The sequence below is a fragment of the Mustela lutreola genome, chromosome X (assembly GCF_030435805.1).
Source record: "Mustela lutreola isolate mMusLut2 chromosome X, mMusLut2.pri, whole genome shotgun sequence".
NCBI classification, from domain to species: domain Eukaryota; kingdom Metazoa; phylum Chordata; class Mammalia; order Carnivora; family Mustelidae; genus Mustela; species Mustela lutreola.
Window position 1 is genome coordinate 50,815,814 of NC_081308.1, and position 11,266 is coordinate 50,827,079.

At 43.2% G+C, this 11,266-nt stretch overlaps 1 non-coding gene across 1 annotated transcript; it reads left to right on the top strand.

Annotated features, from left to right (window-relative positions):
- The first annotated feature begins 573 nt into the window (after window positions 1-573).
- Window positions 574-679, top strand: LOC131822353 (U6 spliceosomal RNA). Its single transcript, XR_009350227.1, has one exon. It is a non-coding gene; the product is annotated as a U6 spliceosomal RNA (small nuclear RNA).
- The last annotated feature ends 10,587 nt before the right edge of the window (window positions 680-11,266 follow it).

An 11,266-nucleotide genomic window follows, 5' to 3' on the forward strand; every position in this document is an offset into this window, starting at 1 on the left:
GGAAGTTTGGAAAGAACCCAAATACATGGAGACTAAAGAGTATCCTTCTAAAGAATGAATGGGTCAACCGGGAAATTAAAGAAGAATTGAAAATATTGGATTTTTTAAATATTATTTATTTATTTATTTGACAGAGAGAGATGACAAGCAGGAAGAGAGGCAGGCAGAGAGAGAAGAGGAAGCAGGCTCCCTGCTGAGCAGAGACCTGATGCAGGGCTCGATCCCAGGACCCTGGGATCATGACCTGAGCTGAAGGCCGCGGATTAACCCATTGAGCCACCCAGGCGCCCCTAACATTGGATTTTTGATAGGAATTGAATTTACAGATGGTTTCCGGTAGTATGGACATTTTAACAATGTTAATTCTTACCATTCATAAATATGGGCTATCTTTCCATTTGTATCTCCTTCAATTTCTTTATCAATGTCATAGTTTATGGGGTACAGATCTTTCATCTTCTTAGTTAAATCTTTTCCTAAGTATTTTATTATTTTTGATGCTATTGTGAATTAGATTGTATTCTTTATTTTTTCAGATAGTTCATCATTAGAGTGTAAAAATGCTCCTGTCTTGTGCTTACTTTGGCAGCACATATACTAAAATGGAATGATGCAGAGAAGATTAGCGTGATCACTGAACAAGGATGACATGAAAAACTGGGAGGCATTCCATATTAAAAACAAAACAAAACAAAACAAAATTATTGTCTTTTATATATTGATCTTGTATTTGGCAGCTTTACTAAATTTGTTTATTCAAATTTTTGTTGTGAAGTTTTTAGGATTTTTGTACACGTAAGTTCATGTTATCCAAAAAAGGAAAATTTTATTTCTCCTTTTTTTTTTTGGAGTCTTTTATTTCTTTGTGCTCCTTGGTTCTCTGGCTAGGACATCCAGTACTATGTTAAATGAGAGTAGTGAAAGTGGACACACTTGTCTTTTTCTGATCTTTAAGGTGAAAACTTTCAAACTTTTTTGATTGAATATGAGATTAGGTCTGGGCTTGCAATATGTGTTTTTTTAATGGATTTTTAAAAATTTTTTATAACCATATAATGTGATTTTATCCCTAGGAGTACAGGTCTGTGAATCACGAGGTTTACACATTTCACAGCACTCACCATAGCACATACCCTCGCCAATGTCCATACCCCGACCATCCTCTCCCAACACACCTCCCCCCAGCAACCCTCAGTCTGTTTTGTGAGATTCAGTCTTTTATTATTTGTGTCCCTCCCAATCCCATCTTCTTTTATTTTTCTTTTCATACCCCCCAAACTGCCTATGTTGAATCTCCACTTCATCATATCAGGGAGATCATATGATAGTTGTCTTTCTCAGATTGATTTATTTCGCCAAGCATAATACCCTCTAGTTCCATCCACGTCATCACAAATAGCAGGATTTCATTACTTTTGATGGCTGCATAGTATTCCATTGTACATATATACCACATCTTATTTATTGATTCATCTGTTGAAGGACGTTTAGGTTCTTTCCATCGTTTAACTATTGTGGACATTGCTGCTATAAACATTTCGGTGCTTGTGCCCCTTCAGAATGCCACGTTTTGTATCTTTAGGTTATATACCAAGTAATACAATCACTGGGTCATAGGGTAGTTCTATTTTCAGCTTTTTGAGGAACCTCCACGCTGTTTTCCAGAGTGGTTGCCCCAGCTTGCATTCCCACGTACAGTGTAGGAGGGTTCCCCTTTCTCCACATCCTCACCAGCATCTGTCATTGACTGACTTGTTCATTTTAGCCATTCTGAAAGGTGTGAGGTGGTATCTCATTCTGGTTTTGATTTGTATTTCCCTGATGCCGAGTGATGTGGAGCATTTTTTCATGTGTCTGTTGGCCATTTGCATGTATTCTTTGCAGAAATGTCTGTTCATGTCCTCTGCCCATTTCTTCATTGGATTATTTGTTCGTAGGGTGTTGAGTTTGATAAGCTCTTTATAGATTTGGGATACTGGCCCTTTATCTGGTATGTCATTTGTAAATATCTTCTTCCATTCTGACAGTTATCTTTTGGCTTTGTTAACTGTTTCCTTTGCTGTGCAAAAGCTTTTGATCTGATGAAATCCCAATAGTTCATTTTTGCCCTTGCTGCCCTTGCCTTTGGCGATGTTCCTAGGAAGAATTTGCTGCTGCTGAAGTCAAAGAGGTTGCTACCTGTTCTCTCCTCAAGGATTTTGATGGATTCCTTTTTCACATTATGCTTCTTCATCCATTTCCAGTCTATTTTCATGTATGGTGTAAGGAAATGGTCCAATTTCATTTTTCTGCATGTGGCCGTTCCATTTTCCCAACACCTTTTGTTGAAGAGGCTGTCTTTTTTCCATTGGACATTCCTTCCTGTTTTGTTGAAGATTAGTTGACCATAGAGTTGAGGGTGTATTTCTGGGCTCTCTATTCTGTTCCATTGATCTATGTCTGTTTTTGTGACAGTTCCCTACTATCTTGATGATGACAACTTTGTAATAGAGCTTGAAGTCTGGAATTGTGATGCCAACAACTTTGGCTTTCTTTTTCAATATTCCTCTGGCTACTCGAGGTATTTTCTGGTTCCATATAAATTTTAGGATTATTTGTCCCATTTCTTTGAAAAAAATGGATGGGATTTTGATAGGGATTGCATTAAATGTGTAGATTGCTTTAGGTAGCATAGACATTTTCACAATATTTGTTCTTCCAATACAGGAGCATGGAACATTTTTCCATTTCTTTGTTTCTTCTTCAATTTCTTTCATGAGCACTTTAGAGTTTTCTAAGTATACATTCTTTGTCTCTTTGGTTAAGTTTATTCCTAGGTATCTTAGGGTTTTTGGTGCAGTTGTAAATGGGATTCACTCCTTAATTTCTATTTCTTCTGTCTTGTTGGTATAAAAAAATGCAACCAATTTCTGTGCATTGATTTTATATCCTGACACTTTACAGAATTCCTATACAAGTTATAGCAGATTTGGAGTGGAGTCCTTTAAGTTTTCCACATACAGTATCATATCATCTGCAAACAGTGATAGTTTGACTTCTCTTTTGCCAGTTTGGCAAAATTTGGATGCCTTTAATTTCTTTTTGTTGTCAGATTTCTGAGGCTAGGACTTCTAGTATGATGTTGAATAGCAGTGTCGTGATAATGGACATCCCTGCCGTGTTCCTGACCCCAGCGGAAAAGTATTCAGTTTTTCTCCATTGAGAATGGTATTTGCAGTGGGTTTTTCATAGATGGCTTTGATAATATTGATAATATGTGCCCTCTATCCCTACACGTTGAAGAGCTTTAATCAGGAAGGGATACTGCACTTTGTCAAATGCTTTTCAGCATCTATGGAGAGTATCAGATGGCTCTTGTTCTTTCCTTTATTAATGTGTTGTATCACATTGATTGATTTGCAGATGTTGAACCAACCTTGTAGCCCTGGAATAAATCCCACTTGGTCGTGGGGAATAATCCTTTTAATGTACTGTTGAATCCTATTGGCTAGTATTTTAGTGAGAATTTTCGCATCTGTGTTCATCAAGGATATTGGACTGTAGTTCTGTTTTGTGATGGGGTCCTTGTCTGGTTTTGGGATCAAGGTGTTGCTGGCCTCAGAAAAAAAGAGTTTGGAAGTTTTCCTTCCATTTCTATTTTTTGGGAACAGTTCAGGAGAATAGGAATTAATTCTTCTTTAAATGTTTGGTAGAATTCCCCGGGAAGCCATCTGGCCCGGGGCTTTTGTTTGTTTGGAGATTTTTGATGACTGTTTCAATCTCCATACTGGTTATGGTTCTGTTCAGGTTTTCTATTTCTTCCTGGTTCAGTTGTGGTAGTTTATATGTCTCTAGGAATGTATCCATTTCTTCCAGATTTTTGAATTTGTTGGCGTAGAGTTGCTCATAGTATTTTCTTATAATTTTTTTTATTTCTTTTGTTGGTTGTGATCTCTCCTCTTTCATTCATGATTTTATTTATTTGGGTCCTTTCTCTTTTCTTTTTGATAAGTCTGGAAAGGGGTTTATCAATCTTATTAATTCTTTCAAAGAACCAGCTCCTAGTTTCATTGATTTGTTCTATTGTTTTTTTTGGTGGTGGTGTTTTGTTTTGTTTTGTTTTTGTTTTCTATTTCATTGATTTCTGCTCTGATCTTTATTATTCCTCTTCTCCTGCTGGGTTTAGGCTTTCTTTGTTGTTCTTTCTCCAACTCCTTTAGGTGTAGGGTTATGTTGTGTATTTGAGATCTTTCTTGTTTCTTGAGAAAGGATTGTACAGCTTTATATTTTCCTCTCAGGACTGCCTTTGCTGTATCCCACATATTTTGAATACTTTTGTTTTCATTATCATTTGTTTCCATGAATTTTTTCAATTCTTCTTTAATTTCCTGGTTGACCAATTCATTTTTTAGAAGGATGCTGTTTAGTCTCCATGTATTTGTGTTCTTTCCAAGTGTCCTCTTGTGATTGAGTTCTAGTTTCAGAGCATTGTGGTCTGAGAATATGCAGGGGATGATCCCAATCTTTTGATAATGGTTGAGATCTGATTTCTGACTCAGGATGTGGTATATTCTGGAGAATGTTCCATGTGCACTAGAGAAGAACGTGTATTCTGTTATTTTGGGTTGGAATGTGTTGAACATACCTGTGATGTCCATCTTGTCCAGTGTGTCATTTAAGGCCTTTTTCCTTGTTGTTCTGTTGCTTGGATGATCTGTCCATTTCAATGAGGGGAGTGTTAAATTCCCCTACTGTCATTTTATTATTGTCAATGGGTTTCTTTGATTTTGTTATTAATTGGTTTATTTAGTTGGCTGCTCCCATGTTAAGGACATAGATATTTAAAATTGTTAGGTCTTCTTGTTGGACAGACCTTTTGAGTATGATATAGTGTCCTTCCTCATCTCTTATTATAGTCTTTGGCTTAAAATCTAATTGATCTAAGGATTGCAACCCCAGCTTTCTTCTGATGTCCATTAGCATGGTAAATTGTTTTCCACCCCCTCTCTTTAAATCTGGGGGTGTCTTCGGGTCTATGATGAGTTTCTTGGGCAGCATATTGACGGGTTTTGCTTTTTATCCATTCTGATACCCTGTGTCTTTTGATTGGTGCATTTAGGCCATTTACATTCAGGGTAACTATTGAGAGATATGAATTTAGTGGCATTGTATTGCCTATAATGTGACTGTTACTGTATATTGTTTCTGTTCCTTTCTGATCTACTACTTTTAGGCTCTCTCTTTGCTTAGAGGACCCCTTTCAGTATTTCCTGGAGAGTTGGTTTGGTGTTTGCAAATTCTTTCAGCTTTTGTTTGTCCTGGTAGCTTTTTAGTCTCTCCTTCTATTTTCAATGATAGCCTAGCTGGATATAGTATTCTTGGCTGCATGTTTTTCTCACTTAACACTCTGAATATATCATGCCAGTTCTTTCTGGCCTGCCAGTTCTCTGTGGATAAGTCTGCTGCCAATCAAATGTTTTTACTGTTGTACAATACAGACTTCTTCTCCCAGGCTGCTTTCAGGATTTTCTCTTTGTCGTTAACAGTTGTAAATTTTACTATCAGGTTACAGGATTTTGATGTTTGTTCCCTTTGCCATATTAGGGAAATTCTCTACAAAATTTCCCTCCAATATACCTTCTGCTCCCCTCTCTCTTTCTTCTTCTTCTGAGATCCCAATTATTCTAATGCTGTGTCATCTTATGGTTTCACTTATCTCTCAAATTCTCTCCTCATGGTCCAGTATTTGTTTGTCTCTCTTTTGCTCAGCTTCTTTATTCATCATCATTTGGTCTTCTGTATCACTCATTCTTTTGTCTCATTTATCCTAGCAGTAAGAACTTCCATTTTTTATTGCACCTCATTAATAGCTCTTTTGATTTCAACTTGGTTAGATTTTAGTTCTTTTATTTCTCTAGAAAGGGCTTTTATCTCTCTGGAGAGGGTTTCTCTAATATCTTCCATGCCTTTTTCGAGCCCAGCTAGAACCTTGAGAGTTGTCATTCTGAACTCTAGTTCTGTCATATTAGCAATGTCTGTTTTGATTAGGTCCCTAACCTTTGGTACTGCCTCTTGTTCTTTTTCTTGTGGTGAATTTTTCCACTTTGTCATTTTGAGCAGATAAGAATATAGAAAGGAGCAAATGCTAAAAGGGTGGCAAAGACCCCAGGAAAATGTGCTTTAACCAAATCAGAAGAGACCCCAAGTTGTGGGAGAAGGAAAGGGGATAAAAAAGAAGTTCTGGGGAAAAAAAGGTTAAAAAAAAAGAAAACAAGAAAAAAAAAATATATATATATATATATGCTAGACTTGTGACTAGAACAGGGTCACTCACTTAATTTTGGGAGTATTTTGGCTTCTTAGAAGAAACTACCTCACAAGATTTTAAAGGATGAAAAACATATAAGGGTAGGCACAATGAAGGGATGGAATAAACCTATAAAAATGAGGAAAAAATATTTAATTTCTAAAATATAAGTTGATAGAGCCAGTTGGTTGGGACAATAAAGAAAGATAACCTGGAGAGAATTTGCTCAGGCTGGACACAAGAACAATCTTGGAGCTAGATTTAGGGTATATTTTGATCTATTAGGAGAAGTTATACCCCAAATTTTTTAGAAGAAAAAACCCTATGTGTAAAAAAATATATAGTTAGATACAATGGAGGATAAAATATGACTATAATAATGAAGGTTCAATATAGATTATTATTTTTTGTAAGGTATTTTAAAAATAAACTAGTTAAAAAATCATTAAAAGAGGAAAGGGTGAAAGTTAAAAAAAATTAGCAGAAGAAAAAAATATATAACTGCAAGACTAAAGAATCACTGGGAGAAAGTCATGAATTCCTTGTTTTGCTTTCTCCTCCTCTGGAATTCCACTGTTCTCTTTAGTAAGTGAAGTTGATCTTGGCTGGGTTTCTTGTTGGTCTTCTGGGGAAGGGGCCTTTTGTATTGATTCTCAAGCATCTTTGCCCGATGGATTTGTCCTTCCCTTACCTAGGGTAGGGCTAAGTAATCTGGGAGCTTTTGTTCCCCGAAGGATTTCCGTAGAGTTCTGGATGATGTAATGATAACGGCGGTCTCACAATCCGGCCCAGAGGAGTGGAGAGCTCAGGGTCCCGCTCCTCAGTGCACCCTCAGAGAAAAGTGCTTAATCACTCCCGTCTTCCCGGCCTCTGGCCATGCTTGGAGAAAAGCACTCTGTCATTCGCACTTGGAGAAAAGTCCTTGGTCCTTCTCATCTCCCTGGCCTCTGGCCGTGCTTGGAGAAAAGAGCTCAATTACTCCCATCTCCCTGGCCCTTGGCCATGCTCCAAGCTCACCCTGCCTATGCCTGGTTCAAAGTAACCCTGGGTTGAGAGCTCACTCCTCAGCTTTGTCTCTGTAGCCGGCTTCCCCACTCTAATACCTGTGAGTTCTGTGACACTCAGATACCCCTGGTCCTTCTGTGACCCTGAGGGACCTGGGGCTATGCTGACCCCACTTGGGCTTCACTCTGGTTTAGCCTCTGGGGTGATATCCCTCAGTGGATCAAACTTAAAAAGTCCTGATTTTGTGCTCCATTGCTCCACAGCTTGCCGGGAGCTGGCCCCTCCCCCCGCAGTCTACCTTCCCGTTCTTTGGGTTCACTTTTCCGCCGGTTCTACCTTTCAGAAAGTGATCAATTTTCTGTTTCTAGAATTCTTGCTCTCCTTCTCTTTGATCTCCCATTGGACTTGTAGGTGTTTGCAATGGTTCGATAAGCTATCTAGCTAATCTCCTGCAACCTGATGTCGTCTCAGCCTGCTACTTCTCCGCCATCTTCAATCCTTCCACGGAATATGTGGTTTTTATTGTATTGATGTGTATTCTTTCTGTACCCAGTTTGGGGAGTATTTTTATTATGAAGGGGTGTTGAATTTTGCCAAATGCCTTTTCTGCATATATTGAATTGATCATATGAGTTTTTATTGATCATTCTATTAATATAATGCATCACATTTACTGATATGTGCTGGTGAATTCAGTTTTGTAGCATTTTGTAGAGAATTTTTACATTTTTTATTTATCAGGGATATAATACAGTAGTTCTTTTTGTGGTTGATTTGAAATGTGCCTCGGTGTATTTCAACCACTTCAACGTTTTGGGAAGGGAGCCAAGCCTCGCCTACGACAGGTGATGGTAGTGTGCAGAGTGCCATCATAGGCCACGCACGCAGCTACAGGGAGGAGGCTGTGTCTGCTTATTTCGCCTTGACTGTTTGAACCCAGAACGCGAAAATGGAGCCCGGGAAAGCAAAGCCAAAGAGAAACCAGCTCTCCCGCAACTCTTCTTTTCTGATGCGACAAGAGCGAACGCCCAAAGCTTTGCTCAGAAAGCAGCGACGAGGTGCTGTTGGCTCAAAGCCCAAAGCCTCTGCGAAAGCACAGCATTTGCTGATAAATCAGAGTCGGTTCTGCTGGCTGCTGTTGCTGCTTGCTTAGCCAAGTATTCGCAGCAAGATGGGAGAAACCTGCATACAGCGAAAGCCTCTTTGCTGGGGCATCACGTCTGGGAAGGCACAGCATACTTTGGAAAATCAGAGGCAGGTCTGCGGGATGCGGCTGCTGCTTGCCTGAGTTTGTCTCCACAGCTCGGTGTAAGAAGCCTGCATGGAGCGAAATCATCTTGACCCGGGCATCCCAGCTGCCTGAGAGAGATGCTTGGTTGCGCCTGTGGGGAAGAGCCTTAAGGAAAGGGACACGTCTGTCACTGCGCTCCCCAGGAACATGTCTGGGAAAGTGCAGCACGCTGCCCCAGAGAAGAGGGATCGATGGCCTTGTTGTCGGAACGGTCGCAAGCAGGAGAGCCGCCCTGTCTGAAACAGCGGTCGGTGGTAAGACAAGTGTCACCAGCTCTCTGTGCGGAGAGACGGAATCATGGCTGAGAAGGAGACACTAGTGGAAGTCTAGACAAGGGGCGCTTGCTCCACTCTGATAAGGAGTCTGGGCAGAAGTCATGCCTGTCCTGGGCCCCGGTGCCCAAGGGGAAAGCAGCTCCTTGGCCACAGATCCTAGGTGCATTCATGTGCTTGCACCAGGCACCTACCATGAACTCACAGGAGTATATCCCTGAAAAGACGGGCAGTCAGATGCCGTCTTCCTCCAAGATGGGAAAGCGTTTGCGGATGCACGGGATGTCTGGGGAAGGAGTGGGGAAAGTCCCCAACAGCCCCCCCGATCCCAGTGACCGGGAGGTGTGCAGGGATTCTGTCCCCTCTCCTCTCCAGCGGGGAAGGCACTGACCTTGTCCCCAAGTCCGCCTGAGCGCCAGTGCAAAATGCTAAAACTCGCCTATGCCAGGTGATGGTAGTGTGCATAGAGTGCCATCCTAGGCCACGCATGCTGCGGCAGTGTGGAGGCTGTGTCTGCTTATTTTGCTTGACAATTTGAACCCAGGACGCGAAAATGGAGCCCGGGAAAGCAAAGCCAAAGAGAAACCAACACTCCCGCAACTCTTCTTTTCTGATACCCAAGAGCGAACGCCCAAAGATTTACTGAGGAAGCAGCGACGAAGTGCTGTTGGCTCCAAGCCCAAAGCCTCTGAGAAAGCCCAGCATTTGCTGAGAAATCAGAGTCGGATCTGCGGGCTTCTGTTGCTGCTTGCCTTAGCCTAGTATTCGCAGCAAGGTGGGAGAAACCCGCATACAGCGAAAGCCTCTTTGCCCGGGTATCACGTCTGGGATAGCACAGCATTCTTTGGAAAATCAGAGTCGGGTCTGTGGGAGGCTGCGGTTGCTTGCCTGAGCTAGTCACCACAGCACCGTGTAATAGACCCTCATGGAGCGAAATCCTGTTTGCCCGTGCATCCCCTCTGCCTGAGAGAGAAGCATGGTTGCGACTGTGGGAAGAGCCTTAAGGAAAGGGACACATCTCTCACTGCGTTCTCCAGGAGCATGTCTGCGGAAGGTGCAGCACGCTGCCCCGGGGAAGAGGAGTAGGCCTTGTTGTCGGAAACGGTAGCAAGCAGGAGAGCCAGCCCTGTCAGCAACAGCGGGTCGGTGGTAAGACTAGTGTCACCCGCTCTCTGTGCGGAGAGACGGAACCCTGGTGAGAAGGAGACACGAAGGGAAGACTAGGGCATGGGCGCTTCCTCCACTAGAGGAAGGAGTCTGAGCAGAAGGCATGCCTGTCCTGGGCCCCTGGGCCCAAGGGGAAAGCAGTTCCTGGCCAACTATCCCAGACGCAGACATGCGCTTGCCACCAGGCGCCTACCCTGATCTCGCAGAAGTAGCTCCCTGAAAGAACGGGCAGTCAGATGCCGTCTTCCTCCAAGATGTGAAAGCGTTCGCGGATGCACGGGATGTCCGGGGAAGGAGTGGGGAGAGACCCTCACTGCTCCCCATCCCAGTGCACGAGTGGTGTGCAGAGATCCTGTCGCCTCTCCTCTCCCGTGGGGAAGGCACTGACCTTGTCGCCGAGTCCACCTGAGCGGCAGAGCACCGGCCTACACCGGGAGATAGTAGTGTGCATAGAGTGCCATCCTAGGCCACGCATGCCACTGCAGGGTTGTGACTGGATCTGCTTATTTCGGCATGGCACGGTGAAACCAAGACGCAAACATGGAGCCCGGGAAGCAAGGCCCAAGAGGCACCAGCTCTCCCGCAGCTCTTAATCCCTGACGCGACAGAGCGAACGCCCAAAGTCTTGCTGAGGAAGCAGCAGCGAAGTGCGGTTCGCAGCAAGCTTAAAACCTCTGCGAAATCATAGCAGTCTCTTGGCTGCTCGTGCTGGTTGCCTTAGCCTAGTGTCCGCAGCACTTTGGGAGAAACCCGCATACAGCGAAAGCCTCTTTGCCCGGGCATCACGTCTGGGAAAGCACAGCATTCTTTGGGAAGTCAGAGTCGGGTCTGCGGGATGCGGCTGCTGCTTGCCTGAGCTTGTCTCCACAGCTCGGTGTAATAAGCCCGCATGGAGCGAAATCATCTTGGCCCGGGCATCCCCGCTGCCTGACAGAGATGCTCGGTTGCGCCTGTGGGAAGAGCCTTAAGGAAAGGGACACGTCTGTCACTGCGCTCCCCAGGAACATGTCTGGGAAAGTGCAGCACGCTGCCCCAGGGATGAGGGGTCGATGGCCTTGTTGTCGGAAACGGTCGCAAACAGGAGAGCCGGCCCTGTCTGAAACAGTGGGTTGGTGGTAAGACAAGTGTCACCAGCTCTCTGTGCGGAGAGACGGAAACATGACTGAGGAGACACTAGTGGAAGTCTAGACATGGGGCGCTTGCTGCACTCTGATAAGGAGTCTGGGCAGAAGTCATGCCTGTCCT